At 37.1% G+C, this 15,160-nt stretch overlaps 1 long non-coding RNA gene and 1 pseudogene across 1 annotated transcript in view; one reads left to right on the top strand and one right to left on the bottom strand.

Annotated features, from left to right (window-relative positions):
• LOC107128767 (uncharacterized) overlaps positions 1 to 15,160 on the bottom strand; it is a 134,447-nt gene that overhangs the window by 94,843 nt on the left and 24,444 nt on the right. The window lies entirely within an intron of this gene.
• On the top strand, positions 7,351 to 8,723 carry LOC102142767 (large ribosomal subunit protein uL4 pseudogene; annotated as a pseudogene).

The following is a 15,160-nucleotide window of genomic DNA, read 5'->3' on the forward strand; positions in this document are numbered from 1 at the left end:
CATGTCATTATGACTTTGTGCAAACCCATTGAATGTACAATATCAAGAGTGAATCCTAATGTAAACTATGAACTTTGGGTAATAATATGTCAATATAGGTTCATCAATTATAACAAATATACCACTCTGATGGGCATAAGGGAAGCTATGCCTGTGTGGGGGCAGAAGAGCTACAGAAATTCTCTGTTTCTCCTACTCAGTTTTGCTGTGAACCTAAAACTATTCTTAAAAATAGTCTATTTAATTATATGTATATTATATATAATATGTATTATTTAAATAATAAATATAATTTATATTTAAATATTTGATATGAATATTATTTAAATATATAATGTATTGTTATATAGGAAGTAAATGTATCTTAATATAATTACATTAAATATAAGTACATTAAATATAATATAAATTTTAAATATAAATATGCACATTAATATAAATATGTAATATATGTAAATTATATATATATTTGTTGAATGAATGAACCTGAGAAAATGTGGTCAACCAAAAACTATAAAATTAGTATGCTTACTAACCACAATTTGTTTTTACTTTTTGCCTTTTCACTATTGCTGCTCCCGTCAATAAAGACCAGAGTCTTTGTAGGAGCAGATTTGGCCCTGAAATCCAAGTCACAAAATCATGTCTGCAGGACTGGTCCTCTCTTTTTTTATAAATAATCCCACAGAGCTTTAATTCAATTATCTGTTCAAGTACTCTTACACATACCAATTAACATTGTTCTTCTATGTTAATGGTGGTCCCTGCTAAGTGCCGGTAATTATTTTTTGTCCCCAGATACCAATTATTATTTTAAATCTAAAAATTCATAAGAATTTGGGACATGAGTGCCCCAAGAAAACTTTATTTCCTCTAGTTCTGATGCTCTTTCCTTGAGTCATAGTATCCTTGAATGATTTTACATACACACAGGCGCGCGCACACACACACACACCCAACATGTGACAACCAGCACTTGGGTCATTTCTGCCCTCCTTAGTTTCAGAGGAGGGTAAAGTTGTGATAGCTGCTTGTTCATTTTCCACATTGGCAGTACTGTTGAAGTTTATCCTGAAGAAACAAATTGCATCACAGTCCTATCAAAATCCTTTTCCTTCCCTGCCGTTAGCATCACAGAACTGCCAGCCAATTTCCCATGCTTCCCAGGGGTTACAAGCCAACTCAGGCCAGTCTAGTCTTTAGAGCATGAGGTGAAAGGACAAGGGGATACTCTCACAAAAAGTGATTCCATGGTCCATTCCTGAGCTGCTGTACTCAGAGAAGGCACCAATGACTTGCTTTTCTATTCTTGTGGCAAGAATACTGCTCAGGACCACACTGATGCTACAATCTATGCTCATTCTAACAGAAAACACAGCACGCTGGTGGGAAAGAGGTGGAATGTTTCATCTCTTCAGCATGCCTAGGAGGGAAAATAGAACAAAGTCCACCTTATTACTAGAAATAAATATTTTGCAAACACACAATAAAACTTATGGGGAGTAAAGCATTAAAATTCTATGGAGGGAAGATTCTCCCTTTCCTTGGAAGCAATCCAATCAGTGTGGAATGACAGAAATAAACACGAATTATATTTCCAGCCCTGCCTGTCAGCCACAAAATCCTGTGACTTTAGGCAAGGGCAAGGTGACCAGGACTTGTGAGGGCCTATATACACCAGGCAAACTGTGAGGCAGATGTTATGCACATTCCCCAGAATGATAAACTGTGACTCAAAGAAGTTCATTCACTTACCTAACATCGCATAGCTAGTGGGTGGTTTAAAAAAAAAAAAAGAAATCAAATTCAGTCCTATCTACCTTCAAGCCTATGGTTTTTTAGTGCAACACACTAAACTTCCCAAGGCTTCAGTCGCCTCACCTAAGCTCTCTTCCACCTCAAAAGTTCTACGTAAAGAAGATATAATATAAATTCTCAGTAACAGTACTTTTTATAGAAAATAGAGATTTACTCCTCTGAATAAACTGTAAATATTTTTTAATTCCATACTTTTATTTTATCTTAGATGCAAAAGTATACATATCATAAAATACAAGTAGATTCTCTCAGGTGCTAGGTTTACCCAGAATAGAGTTGAAACCAAGATGACAATTTCTTTTTTTGAAATCAATGTTAACCATTAGCTTCTTTGCTTGGGACATCCCTATAAAGCATTGTTACCATTCACAGCAAAAATGGAATGGAATTTGGAAAGTCATCCACACTCAGAGAAATTGCATCATCAGACCTGTGCAACTATTCTCAGAACTTTCTTAAGTCAAAATTGCCACTGTTTCCATCTTTCTCTGCCACCCTATCCTCCTGCCATTGTGTTAGTTATTGAATTAGAAAGGTAAATGAAAGTGAAAAGCTTCTATTCACTGTAAGATTTATAATTTTGTTCTTTATTCATGTAATAAGTTTCATGTAAAAATCCTGTAACTGAAAACCATACACCACATGTTCCCACTTATAAGAGGGAGCTAAACATTGAGTACACATGGTCACAAAGAACGGAACAATAAACACCAGGGCCTAATTGAGAGAGGAGGGTCAGAGGAGGATGAGGTTCGAAAAACTGCCTATGGGGTACTATGCTCAAAACTGTCTACCATGATGAAATAATCTGTACACCAAAACCACATGATGCACAATTTACTGATGTAACAAAACTGCACATGCACCCTTGAACCTAAAATAACATTTGGAGATAAATTATTTTAATCTTGTAATTATAATTTTAAAATTTACATCAAAGCTGGATGTGGTGGCTCATACCTGTAATCCTAGCACTTTGAGAGGCTGAAGCAGGTGGATCATTTGAGCTCAGGAGTTTAAGACTAGCTTGGGCAACATGGCGAAACCCCATTCCTACAAAAAATACAAAAATTAGCTGTGTGGCATGCACCTGTAGTCCCAACTACTTGGGAGGCTAATGTGGGTGGATCCCTTGAACCTGGGAGGCAGAGGTTGCAGTGAAACAAGATTGCACCGTTGCACTCCAGCCTGAGCAACAGAGCATGACTCTGTCTCAAAAATGTACATATTGAGATAATTTATTTTTATAATATTTAAGTTTATAATAGATACGTATAAATCACCCTTCACAAATCAAATTATACTATAAATGAAATTGGATAGCCACTGATGGACTTAGGAGACGTCTGCTGAGGGTAGGGTATACAGGTATATAGCATCCCAGTGCCTCCCTGTGCTGTCCAAACTGTGCAAATATGATGAACTTATCATTATTTTTCAAGCCTTAATGGCATGACTGAAGAGCTCGTAATAAGGAATTAGAGAAGTATCAGCTCAGACTTTCTTGTTAACTTGTGTTTGCATTATTAATATTATCATCAATCAAGGATTTCCTGGCAGTGATCTTTTTTAAGCCACATGTCCTTTTTGTGAAGGTTAGTTTCATTGAATTGAAATGATATAATCTGTAAACCCATGGAACCCAGCCTAGGCAGGCTGCCATAGGCCACAGTATGCCAAGAGCAAATAACATAAGTGAGGGTGCCACAGCCAAGCCTTCCACATCCTTTGGGGTCACCACAAATGGCCTGTGCCTCAGACCTTCTGCCACAGGACTTATGTCAATATCAACTCACATATTAAACACAATAAAGTTTAATGCAAGTCTTACATTTAGAACAAAAATATGGTAGAAGGATAATATTTTCTTCTTGCTCCTCAGTGGATGGTTTAACTCACTGACTCCTCTTATAAGATCACTAATCTGGTATATGACTAGCTAACGGAGCATAAGTAAAACCATTCCTACATAAAACCAGAGACAATTATTCATTTCAAACTACCCTAATTACTTAGAATGTGCTAGATCCACTTTCCTGTTTCACCTCATTCCTCCCTTCCCTGCTCAGCGGTAGTCACCCACAGAGCAACTCTTCTCAGGTCTTCAGTTGATCACGATGGGGAAGAAGTGCACCAAAGCCCCACTGGCATCAGTGGGTGGTGTCTGGAATGTATTGTTTATGCATCTGGACTGCACTGGCTTTTAGTCATCTCTATGCTCTCCCAGTTCCATTCACCCCCATACCTGCCTAAGATCAATGAGTGCGTGTAGATATCCACACCTCTTGCAGCCTGCTCTTTGGCAGCATCCACTTTGCAACATATTTGTCCAAGATTTAGATCGATCTCCACCTCCCATCTTAAATACTGCTGGAGTAAAACCACACCTCTGGGATACTGATGCATCTGCAAATCTCCAGTTTCCACCTTCAATGTTGCTTGGCAATTCATACATTCATTCAATAATGTATGTAGGAAGGTATGTATGAATGTATGAACCAGTGTTGTAATGTCATCAAGATGGCTGACTAGAGGTGCCCAATGCATATCTCCTCTACAAAGAAGAACCAAAACAACAAATAAATAACTGTACTTCGAGTAGAGTGTCTAAGGGAGAGCACTGGAATTCTGCAAGGAAAAGATGAAAACCCTCTGAAACATGGGAATTTGAGATAGCAGCATGAAGAAGGAAGTAAAGTGACAAGGTGGGATTGGCTTGGAACTAAGAGACACTTCCTATTATAGGGGAAAGGTAAGCAGGCAGTCCCAGAAGTCCCCATTACTAACATGAATACCTGCAATTCTAACTACAGGAGAACTTCACAATTCTCTTAGGCCTTGAGCCAGTTTAGGGAACTGCATGGAAGCAACACAGCTATATTACTTCAGTGAAGGAACTCACACTGGATCACTTTGGGACCAGTGCTGCTGTGCCATGGTGCCATTTTGAAAACAGAGCCATTGCTTGAGTGCATCCTGCCTTGGTGCTCAAATCTCCTGCACCTCCACATCATGGGACCTGCTGTCATCCTACCATATCCATACAAAAAGATGCAATGCCATGACCCCAGCTTCACCCAGCAGTACAGATGTGACACTAGCACCTAAACTCACACAGTGCCCTAAACCTCATGGGACAGCCAGTCCAGCACAGTGGGGAGGCTGTCTGTCCCCAAGACCAGGGGAGCCAATGCATACACTCCCCAGGGCCTGAAACCTACTTGCCTAGTGCCCATCACTGTAAGCAACCTTGTCCCCTTCACCACCAGAGCCACTGCGTACTGCATGTGCCCCAGAAACCAGGGACCAGGCTGCCCAGCTCCTGCCACCACCAGTGACGCCACACCCTTGACTTAAGGAGCTGCTACACCTAGCAACACTCACTCCCCTCAAGGCGTGAGAAATAGCCTTTCCAGTGGCTCCCATCTGCAGTAAAGGCATACCACTGCCTCCACAAACACCCAGTCTTGGCCACTGAGGCACTCACAGATACTGCTGGCATTGATTACAGTCAAAAAAAAATTACATGATTACAGTACTGTGCTCACCCATAACCAAAGCCAAAATACTTCACCCAACTGATACTATAGGATGCATTTACAGAAAAAAAAAAAAAAAAAAAAAGTCTTTCCTTATGAAATCTACTAGATAAAAGTGGAAGAGGTAACTGTTTCAGCAGACACCATGATTTCAATGTAGGGACCCATAAAACATGGGAACATGACACCTCCAAAGGAACACAATAATTCTCCAATAACAGACTTCAAAGCAAAGAAAATCTATGAAATGCATGAAAAGGAATTCAAAATAGTAATCTTAGGAAAACTAAGCAAGATACAAGAGAATAAAGATAAAAAATTCAATGAAATCAGGAAAACAATTCATGATTTTAATGACAAATTCAGCAAAGAACTAGATATGAAAAGACCCAAACAAAAATTTTGGAGTTGAAGAATTCAATGAATAAAATAAAAAATACAGTTGAGTGCAACAACAAAGTCAAGCAGAAGAAAGATTTCGGATGTGAAGACAGGTCTTCTGAAATAAGCCAGTCAGACAAAAAATAAAGGATAAAAAATAATGAAGGAAGTCTATGAGACTAACCGAACACGATTAAGTGAACAAATACTTGCATTATAAGAATTCTAGAAAAAGAAGAAATGAAAAAAGGCATAGAAAATCTATTTAATGAATTAATAAGTGACGACTTTTCAAGTTTTGGGAAAGGTATGGGTATCCAGATTCAGGAAGCTTAAAGGTCCCAAATAGATTCAACCCAAAAAAGATCCTGTCCAAGAAACATTACAGTCAAACTGTCAAAAGTCAAAGACAACAAGGGAATTGTAAAATTTATCACAAGGAAAAGATGTCAAGTTCCATAGGAGGGAATCCTCATTAGACTAACATCAGATTTTTCAGCAGAAATCTTAAAGACCAGGAGAGAATGAGATGATATTTTCAAAGTGCTAAAAGAGAAACAACAGCAAAGAATACTATACCCAGCAAAGTTTGTCTTTCCTAGACAAAAAAAAAAAAAAAAAAAAAAAAACCCAGGAAATTCATCACCACTAGACTGGCCCCACAAGAAATGCTTAAGGGAGGCCTACATCTAGAAGTAAAAGGATGATGACTACCATTATAAAACATGCAAAAGTATAAAACTCGGTAGCAGAAAGATACAGAAATTTGAAAAAAAGAAAAAGGAGTCGACTTTTGTCACTACAAAAATACCACCAAACTATAAAAATAAACAATAAAAGAGGAAGAAACAAAGGATATGCAAGATATCCTGAAACAACTAAGAAAATGACAGGAGTAAGTTCTCATGTATCAATAACCTTCAATGAAAACTGATTAAATTCCCCAATTAAAAGATATAAACTGGCCGAATAGATAAAAAAGCAAGACCTGAATATATGCTGCCTATAAGAAACTCACTTCGTCTAAAAAGATATACACAGACTGAAAGTGGAGGAATAGAAAAAGATATTCCACCCAAACAAAAATCAAAAATGAGCAGGGGTAGCTATTCTTATATCAGATAAAATAGACTTTAAGTAAAAAACTGTAAAAAGAGACAAAGATGTTATTACATAGTGATAAAAGGATCTATTCAGCAAGAGGATATAACAATTATAAGTTTGTATCCATCCAACACTGAAGCACCCAAATATGTAAAGCAAATATTATTAGTTCTAAATGGAGAAATAAACTTCAGTACAAAAATACTTGGAGAGTTTGACATTGCACTCTTGGCATTGGACAAATCATCCAGACAGAAAGTCAGCAAAGAAATATGAGATTTAAATTGCACTATAGACCACATGGACCAAATAGCATTTACAAAACATTTTATCCAATACCTGTAGAATACACATTCCTCTCATCAACACATGGTACATTCTTCATGAAAATCCATGTGTTAGGCCACAAAGCAAGTGTCAAAAAAATTTTTAATCAAAATCATATCAAGTATGTTTTCTGACAACATTTGTATAAAACTAGAAATCAATAACAAGAGTAATTTTGGAAACTGTACAAATATTTGGAAATTAAACAACAGGTAGTCCTTTTCCTGTGGCAGCTGCTGGGCTGAGAGGAACATGACTGTCTCCTCTCTCCACCATGACGTGTGCTCACTCACTGATGTCAGTGTACTCCAAAAAGTGGGAGTCATCTGACAAAAATGTTACTTTGCCTGTTGTATTCAAGGCTCCTATTTGACAAGATATTGTGAACTTTGTTCACACCGACTTGCACAAAAACAACAGACAGCTCTATGCTGTCAGTGAATTAGCAGGTCATCAGACCAGTGCTGAGTCTTGGGGTACTGGCAGAGCTGTGGCTCAAATTCCCAGAGTTCAAGGTGGTGGGACTCACCAATCTGGCCAGGGTGCTTCTGGAAACATGTGTTGTGGAGGCAGAATGTTTGCACCAACCAAAACCTGATGCCATTAGCATCATAGAGTGAACACAACCCAAAAACTATATGCCATCTGTTCTGCCCTGGCTGCCTCAGCCTTACCAGTATGGTCATGTCTAAAGGTTATCATATTGAGGAAGTTCATGAACTTCCTTTGGTAGTCGAAGATAAAGTTGAAGGCTACAAGAAGATCAAGGAGGCTGTTTTGCTTCTTAAGAAACTTAAAGCCTGGAATGATATCAAAAAGGTCTATGCCTCTCAGCAAATGAGAGCTGGCAACAGCAAAATGAGAAACCGTCACCAAATCCAGAGCAGGGACCCCTGCATCATCTATAATGAGGATAATGGTATCATCAAGGCCTTCAGAAGCATCCCTGGAATTACTTTGCTTAATGTAAGCAAACTGAACATTTTGAAGCTTGCTCCTGGTGGGCATATGGGACATTTCTGCATTTGGACCAAAAGTGCTTTCCAGAAGTTAGATGAATTATATGGCACTTGGCATTAAGCTGCTTTCCTCAAGAGTAACTACAATCTTCCCATGCACAAGATGATCAATACAGATGTTAGCAGAATCTTGAAAAGCCCAGAGATCCAAAGAGCCCTTTGAGCACCACACAACGAGATTCATCAGAGTCCTAAAGAAGAACTTAACTGAAAAACCTGAGAACCACATTGAAGCTATACTCATACACAAAGACCATGAGCCAGAAAGCCATTCTTCACCAGGCCAGGAATCACAAGCTCTGGGTGGATAAGGCAGTAGCAGCAGCTACAGCACTAGAAGCCAAATCAGATGAGAAGCAGGTTGCAGGAAAGAAGCCTGTGGTAGGTAAGAAAAGAAAGAAGGCTGCTGTTGGTGTTAAGAAGCAGAAGAAGCCACTGGTGGGGAAAAAGGGCAGCAGCTACCAAGAAACCAGCCCCTGAAAAGAAGCCAGGAGAAAAGAAACCTACTACAGAGGAAAAGAAGCCTGCTGCATAAACTCTTTAAATTTGATTATTCCATAAAGGTCAAATGATTTTCGACAACTTCTTTTGAATAAAGATCTGATCAAAGAGGCAGTGAGAAAACAAAAAGGTATATAAATAAATTAAAAAGAAAATCCAAAAATGTATTGAAAGAAGTGAAAATAGAAACACAATATACTAAAACATATGGGATACAGCAAAAGCAGTTATTCTAAGAGGAAAGTTTATAGCAATGAACACCTACATGAAAAAATATATATTTCAAATAAAAAATCTAACTATGTATCTCAAGGAAGCAGAAATGCAAAACAGACTGAACCCAAAATTAACAGAAGGAAAGAAAGTATAAAGATCAAGTCAGAAATAAACAATATAGAAACAAAAAACATACAATCAACAAAATGAAGGGCTTTTTTTTGAAAAGATAAATCAATTTGCAAACCACTAGCTACACTGATGAAGAAAAAAGATACAAGACCAAAATAAATAAAATCAAAAGTGAAAAAGGATACATTACAGCTGATACCACAGAAACATAAAGAATTATTAGAGATTATTACAAATAACTATATGCCAGGAAACTGGAAAAGCTAGAGGAAATGGATAAATTCCTCGACATATACAACCTACTAAAATTGAACTAGGAAGAAATAGAAAACCCGAACAGACCAATAACAAACAATAAGATTGAATCACTAATAAAAAGCTTCCAAACAAATAAAAGCCCAAGACCTGATAACTTCACTGATGAAGTCCATCAAAATTTTAAAGGACACAAATTTCAAAAACTTGAAAAACTGGGAATTCTTCTAAATTCATTGTACCAGGCCAGCATGATTCTGATACTAAAACCAAATAAGAACACAGAAAAAAATCACAGGTCAATATCCCTGATGAACATAGATGAAACATCGTCAACAAAATACTAGCAAGCTGAATCCAGTGGCATACTGTGGGACTCAACAAATGACCTTTAACTAAATGGAAAGCCTAGCAGTTTCCATAGTGTCTGGTATACTTAGACATGAAATAATAATACTTTCCTTTCTTTGTTAAGACCTCAGCTTGAATACAAAGTAATAGATAAATCAAAGTGATCTATCATTTACATGTTAGCATAAAGAATAATGTGACCATAGGGTGTACTAGAAGGAATTATTATTAAAGAAAGAAGGATACAAGTAGGGGACATTAAAAACAAACTAAGCATATGTGTCCTTGCTCTATTAGAGTGTTATAGCAGCCAGCACACATCAGAGCCTGTCTTGAGTGTCTGTCTGCATCCTAGCCATTTAGTTTGCTAAATATCATATGGTAGACATTTTTTATATATCAAAGGCTCCTAAGGGTCCTGACATTTATATTACTCAAAGTAATGGATTGTCCCTATGACTTCTATATGTTTCTGGGCTCCAGCTGGCTGGTGCAGGAACAGCTGGCCTGCACAGTGCAGGAGCTGCCCTCATTTGTGTGCTTTTCTATGTCTGTACAAACCCAATGACTGAAAGCCTCAACCAGTGGCTTTTCAGAAAGGGGAAAGATCAACATAATTAAATACAAACACACACACACACACAAATATACATATATAATTCTCATAAGGTGTGCATAAATGTATATATGTGATTAAGTATATCTTAATTTCTAATGCATAAGTGAAAGACTATCTGTAGAGATTATTAAAAGGCTCTGGGTTCTAAAAATTAATAAGATCTAGAGATTTCTATTTCTAACAACCTGTAGACTGAGCTAAGATGAGTAACCACTCACTCCCTTCAAAAAATAAAAATAAAAAGGGAATTCAAATGCAGATGAGAAATTTCTAGTTCAGAAATGAAGAGGGAACTTAAAGCCAGAGCAGCCCATTCATGATCCAATATCGAGAAGACCAGAGGAGATACAGGGCTGAACAGATCCTACAGACCATCGGTTGGAGTTTTACAACCAAACTAGATGCAAGTACCACATGACATGAAGATGTCAGAGTATGACCACTGCCTACATCCAGAGTATTAAGAAAGATACCCTCTGAGTAAAACAGCAACTAGAATAATTCTGCCCTGTGCCCTAAAGAAGCACCAGAGGAGGCCTATATTTTCTTAGGTCTCTGAGTGATAGGCTTCCATGAAAGATAGAAACACCAGGCATATGGCACACATGGGTTTGGAGTTTAAATTTATACCATGTGCATGTTGTATAAATTCCTAAAACAAAAAATTAAAAGACCACAAACATGCTAGAGTACATAGCAAAAGCAGATGTAAAACTGCTCTTCTGTACTTCAGGTTGCAGTATAGACTCCCACAGGTAAGGAAAAATAATTACTGAAGATGAGATCATAACAAATAAATTACAAACCACATACGTGAAAATGATACAAAATGAGACAGCATCAGCAGTCACACACACACACACACAAAACAGGATGAATAGCTCTCCAAATATTGGGTTAACAGACCAATCTCTAATGCAAGAAAATTGAATAAAAAGAGAATTCTCAAAGAATATATAAAGTTTTTAATTATTAAAGATATAGAAGAAACCTAAGTCATAAGGAAATGACTATGAAAAAAAGAATCTCTACATATGAAAAAGATAGTCATAAAAATTAGACTAAATGTAGCTGAAAAAAGATATAGAGGACTGGAAGATACATCAGCAGAGATTACACAGAATGAAACATATAAAGATAAAATAATGAAAAATACTTTTTGTAAGATGTTAGCATTTAAACACACAGACCAGTGTCACTATAAAGCAACCACACAAACAAGCCAACATATTAACCAGCTAACAACACAATGACAGGATCAAATCCACACATATCAGTACCAACCTTGAACATAAATAGGCTAAATGCCCCCACTTAAAAGGCACAGAGTGGTAAGCTGGATAAAAAAGCAAGACCCAATGGTATGCTGTCTTCAAGAGACCTATCTCACATGCAATAACACATATAGGCTCAGAATAAAGGGATGGAGGAAAAGCTACCAAGCAAATGGGAAACAGAAAAAAGCAGGGTTTGCAATCCTAATTTCAGACAAAACAGACTTCAAACCAACAAATATAAAAAAAGACAAAGAAGGGCAATACATAATGGTAAAAGATTCAATTCAGCAAGAAGACCAACTATCTTAAATATATATGATCCCAACATAGGAACACCCAGATTCATAAAGCAACTTCTTAGAGACAAAGAGACATTGACTTCCATGCAATAATAGTGGGAGACTTCAACATTTCACTGGCAGTATTAGACAGATCACTGAGGCAGAAAACTACAAAGATATTCAGGACCTGAACTGAACATTAGACCAAATGGATCTGATAGACCTCTACAGAAATCTCCATCTGAAAACAATAGAATATACATTATTCTCATCACCACATGGCACATACTCTAAAATTGATCACATAATTGGACATAAAACAATCCTCAACAAATGCAAAAGAACTGGAATCATACCAAACACACTCTCAGACCACAGCACAATAAAAACAGAAGTGAAGGCTAAGAAAAATTGCTGAAAACCATATAATTGCTTGGAAATATAAACAGCATGCTCATGCAGGACTTTTGGGTAAATAATGAAATTAAGGTAGAAGTCAAGAAGTTCTTTGAAACTAATGAGAACAAAGATAAAACATAACAGAATATCTGGAACACAGACAGGGCAGTGTTGAAAGGGAAATTCATAGCACTAAATGCCCATATCAAAAAGTTAGAAAGATCTCAAACTAATAACCTAACATCACAACTGAAAGAATTGGAGAAGCAAGAACAAATCAACTCCAGAGCTAGCAAAAGATAGGATATAAGCAAAATCAGGGCTGAGCTGAATGAAGGAGATTGAGACATGAAAAACTATTCAAAAGATCAACGAATCTAGTTGTTTTTTTTTTAAAAATAATAAGCTGCTAGCTAGCCTACTAAAGAAGAAAAGAGAGAAGATCCAAATAATCACAATTAGAAATGACAAAGGGAGTGTTACCATTGACCCCACAGAAACAAAAATAAACAACAGAAATAAATACAAATACTTCTATGCACACAAAATAGAAAACCTAGCAGGGATGGCTGAATTCCTGGACATATCCACCCTCCCAAAACTGAACCAGGAAGAAACTAATTCCCTGAACAGACCCCTATAATAAGCTCTGAAACTGAAACAGTAATAAATAGCCTATGAACCAAAAAAGCTCAGGAACTGATGGATTCACAGCCAAATTCTACCAGATTTACAAAAAAGAGCTGGTGCCACTCCTATCGAAACTATTCCCAAAAATTGAGGAGAAGAGATTCCACCCCAACTCACTCTGCATCATACTGATACCAAAACCTAGCAGAGACACAACAAAAAAAGAAAACTTCAAGCCAATATCCTTGATGAACATTGATGTAAAAGTCCTCAACAAATACTTGCAAACTGAATCCAGCAGCACATCAAAAAGCTAATCCACCACAATTGAGTAGGCTTCATCCTCAGGACACAGGTTAGTTCAACATACGCAAATCAGAAAATGTGATTCATCACATAAATAGAACTAAAGATAAATACCACATGATTATCTCAATAGACACAGAAAAAGTTTTCAATAAAAATTCAACACCACTTCATGTTAAAATCTCTGAATAAACTAGGAATTGAAGGAACATGCCTCAAAATAATAAGAGCCATCTATGAGAAACCCACCACCACCATTATACTGAATGGGCAAAAGCTGGAAGCATTCTCCTTGAAAACCAGCATAATACAAGGATACCCTCTCTCCACTCCTATTCAACATAGTATTGGAAGTCTTTGACAGAACAATCAGGCAAGAGAAAGAAATAAAGGGAATTCAAATAGGAAGAGAGGAAGTCAAACCATCTTTGCTTGCAGGCAACAGGATTCTATATCTAGAAAATCATAGCACTCCCAAAACTTCTTCACCTAATAAACAACTTCAGCAAAGTTTTAGGATACAAAATCAATGTACAAAAATCACTAGCTTTCCTATACACCAAAAACAGCCAGTCAAGAGCCAAATCAGAAAGACAATCACATTCACAATTGCCACAAAAAGAATAAAATACCTAGGAATACAGATAACCAGGGAAGTGAAAGATCTTTACAACAAAAATTACAAAATGCTGCTCAAATAAATCAGAGAAGACACAAACAAATGGAAAAACATCCCATGATCATGAATAGGAAGAGTTGATATCATTAAAATGGCCATACTGCCCAAAGCAATTTACAGATTTAATGCTATTCCTATGAAACTACCAAGAACATTCTTCACAGAACTAAAGAAAACTATTTTAAAATTCATATGGAACCAAAATAGCGCCCAAATAGCCAAGACAATCCTAAGCAAAAAGAACAAAGCTGAAGGAATCATGTTACCAAACTTTAAAGTATACTACAGGGCTACAGTAACCAAAACAGCATGGTACTGGTACAAAAGCAGACACGTAGACCAATAGAACAGAATGGGGAGCCCAGAAACAAGGTTGCCCACCTATGATCATCTTATCCACAACAAAACTGACAAAAACAAGCAATAGGAAAAAAAACTCCCTATTTAATAAATGGTGCTGGGATAACTGGCTAGCCATATACAGAAAAATGAAGCTGGATACCTTCCATGCATATACAAAAATCAACTCAAGATGGATTAAAGTCTTAAATGTAAAACACAAAACTATAGAAACCCTGGAAGACAACCTAGGCAATACCATCTACACATAAGGGCAGGCAAAGATTTTGTGACAAAGACACCAAAAGCAATTGCAACAAAAGCAAAAATTGACAACTAATTAAACTTAAGAGCTTCTGCAAAGCAAAAGAAACTATCAACAGAGTAAACACACAACCTACAGAATGTGAGAAAATATTTTCAAAGTATGCAAATGATGTTGCGGAAAGTCAGGGACCCCGAAGGGGGGGACCAGCTGAAGCCATGGCAGAAGAACATAAATTGTGAAGATTTCATGAACATTTATTAGTTCCCCAAATTAATACTTTTATAATTTCTTATGCCTATCTTTACTGCAATCTCTGAACATAAATTGTGAAGACTTCATGGACATTTATCACTTCCCCAATCAATACTCTTGTGATTTCCTATGCCTGTCTTTACTTTAATCTCTTAATCCTGTCATCTTAAGCTGAGGATGTATGTCACCTCAGGACCCTGTTATGACTGCATTAACTGCACAAAATTGTTTGTAGAGCATGTGTGTTTGAACAATATGAAATATGGGCACCTTAAGAACAGGATAACAGCAATTTTCAGGGAACAAGGGAGATAACCTTAAAGTCTGGCTGCCTGAGGGCCGGCCAGGACAGAGTCATATTTCTCTTATTACCAAAAACGGGTAAGAGAAGTATCGCTGAATTCTTTCCCTAGTAAGGAATATTAATAATTAACAGCCCTGGGAAAAGAATGCATTCCCAGGGGAGG

The sequence above is a fragment of the Macaca fascicularis genome, chromosome 1 (assembly GCF_037993035.2).
Source record: "Macaca fascicularis isolate 582-1 chromosome 1, T2T-MFA8v1.1".
NCBI lineage: Eukaryota > Metazoa > Chordata > Mammalia > Primates > Cercopithecidae > Macaca > Macaca fascicularis.